At 38.5% G+C, this 2,872-nt stretch overlaps 2 pseudogenes; one reads left to right on the top strand and one right to left on the bottom strand.

Annotated features, from left to right (window-relative positions):
- Positions 1-1,304, top strand: part of LOC119587425 — a 22,842-nt pseudogene extending 21,538 nt beyond the window's left edge.
- Positions 1,305-1,567: 263 nt separating this feature from the next.
- The window catches only part of LOC119587424, an 8,083-nt pseudogene continuing 6,778 nt past the window's right edge, over positions 1,568-2,872 (bottom strand).

Below are 2,872 nucleotides of genomic sequence, written 5' to 3'. Positions count from 1 at the left end.
GTATTGTAAAAACTATTATATGTTCCATCTTCAGCAATTAAAATTTTGCTCTTGGCAAGGCTGCTCATTAAGATGACATAAGTCTAATTCTTTGTGTTTCAGATGGGGTGTGTTGTACAATGACAAAGGTTCGGCTTTAGATGCTGTAGAGAAAGGCTGTTCTGTGTGTGAGGAGCTGCAGTGCGATGGATCTGTAGGTTTTGGAGGAAGTCCAGATGAAATGGAGAGACAACGTTAGATGCAATGATTATGGATGGGTAAGCTATTTTGTAATATTTTTGTATATCTTTAGGTTTATAGTAGTATTCAAGTAGATATGTGTAATATGATCTTGACAATAATGTGTTGCAGTTAAGAGGTGCTGTATTCTGAACTCAAGATGTTAAGGTTTTTATTAAGTATCTGGTAATACTCATCTTTTGTAGAAACCTTAATTATATTTTATGTGAAGTTACTTCATATAGTTAATCATTTTATGCAGGACAACACATGATGTAGGAGCAGTTTGCTGCTCTGCGTAGAGTTAAGAGTGCAATATCTGTTGCTCGAATGGTACTTGAACTACAACACATACATTGCTTGGGAGATAGGCCACGGAGTTTGCTCTACAAATGGGATTCAAGGAAGAAAATTGACGACTGCTAAGTCTGTTGAAATACATGAGCATTGGAAAGAAGAATCCTGTCAGCCTAATTACTGGAAGAATGTTCTGCCAGACCTACAGCAAGTTGTGGACCCTATACCCCTGTAGATGTATCAACGAAAAGTAAAAAATGGCAACTGCACAAGAGGGAAAAATTTTAATACCGGGAACCATGACACTATTGGAATGATTGCCATAGATACTCAAGGACACATTGCTGTGGAACATCAACTAATGGGGCCACTCACAAGATTCCTGGTAGGGTTGGAGATTCCCAATTCCAGCAGTGGGGCCTATGTTGACAGACATGTAGGAGGAGCGGCAGCCACAGGGGATGGAGATGTGATGATGCGCTTCATGCCAGCTTTGATAACAGTAGAAGGAATGAGGTCTGGTTTATCTCCTCATAAAGCTGCAGAAAAAGCCTATTCAGATTGCAATGTATTACCCTGGATTCATGGGAGCAGTTGTTGCGACATCAATATTGGGGAGATTGGGCAGCTTGTCATGGTTTGATAGATTCCCGTATTCTGTTGCAAATCCAACACTGCAGGCAGTAACTGTGATGGAAGTTCTTGCTTTGGTAATGGATAATGAGTCTTCAGATTCAATGGATTGCAAGAATAAAGAGATTTGTAGCATTTTTCATCATAATGAATGAATTACATGTATTATAGGATCTTCAGAGTCGGCTTGCAATATTGTTTTCACATTTCTGTGGCACTTACTCATTTTAATCTGTTTCAGAAAAAATTGTAATGCTAATGTTCCAGTTTTCACCTTATTATAAAAATAAGGTGAAAACTGGAACATTAGCATTACAATTTTTCTGAAACAGATTAAAATGAGTAAGTGCCAACAGAATGTGAAAACAATATTGCAAGCCGACTCTGAAGAATCCTATAATACATGTAATCATCATTATGATGAAAAATGCTACAAAATCTCTTTATTCTTGCAATCCATTGAATCTGAAGACTCATTATCCATTAACCAAAGCAAAGAACTTCCATCACAGTTACTGCCTGCAGTTGGATTTGCAACAGAATACGGAATCTATCAAAACCATGACAAGCTGCCCCAATCTCCCAGTAATTGATGTCGCAACAACTGCTCCCATGAATCCAGGTAATACATTGCAATCTGAAATAGGGCTTTTTCTGCAGCTTTATGAGGAGATAAACCAGACCTCATTCCTTCTACTGTTATCAAAGCTGGCATGAAGCGCATCATCACATCTCCATCCCCTGTGGCTGCGCTCCTCCTACATGTCTGTCAACATAGGCCCCACTGCCTGGAATTGGGGAATCTCCAACCCTACCAGGAATCTTGTGAGTGCCCCATTAGTTGATGTTCACCAGCAATGTGTCCTTGAGTATCTATGGCAATCATTCCAATAGTGTCATGGTTCCCGGTATTAAAAATTTTTTTCCCCTCTTGTGCGTTGCCCATTTTTACTTTTCGTTGATACATCTACAGGGTATAGGGTCCACAACTTGCTGTAGGGTCTGGCAAAAACATTCTTCCAGTAATTAGGCTGACAGATTCTTTTTTCCCAATGCTCATGTATTTCAACAGACTTAGCAGTCGTAAAATTTTCTTCCTTGAATCCCATTGTAGAGCAAACCCCGTGGCCTGATCTCCCACAAGCATGTATGGTTGTATGTTCAAGTACCATTCGAGCAACAGATATTGCACTCTTAACTCTACGCAGAGCAGCAACTGCTCCCACAAACATGTGTTGTCCTGCATAAAAATGATTAACTATATGAAGTACTTCACATAAATATAATTAAGGTTTCTACAAAAGATGAGTATTTTTCCAGATACTAATAAAACCTTAACATCTTGAGTTCAGAAAACAGCACCCCTTAACTGCAACAAAATTTTTGTCAAGATCATATTTCACATATCTACTTGAATACTACTATAAACCTAAAGATATACAAAAATATTTCAAATAGCTTACCCATCCATAATCATTGCATCTAACGTTGTCTCTCCATTTTCATCGGACTTCCTCCAAAACCTACGTCCATCGCACTGCAGCTCTCACACACAGAACAGCCTTTCTCTACAGCATCTAAGCCGAACCTTTGTCATGTACAACACACTCCATGCTGAAACACAAAGAATATAGTACTTATGTCATCTTTAATGAGCAGCCTTTGCCAAGAGCAAAAAATTTTTAAATTTCTGAAAAGGAAATATAATAGTTTTTACCAATAC

Source organism: Penaeus monodon, chromosome 22, assembly GCF_015228065.2.
Source record: "Penaeus monodon isolate SGIC_2016 chromosome 22, NSTDA_Pmon_1, whole genome shotgun sequence".
NCBI classification, from domain to species: Eukaryota; Metazoa; Arthropoda; class Malacostraca; order Decapoda; family Penaeidae; genus Penaeus; species Penaeus monodon.
The sequence above is the reverse complement of the archived record's forward strand: the minus strand, read 5'-3'. Positions and strand labels throughout refer to the sequence as shown.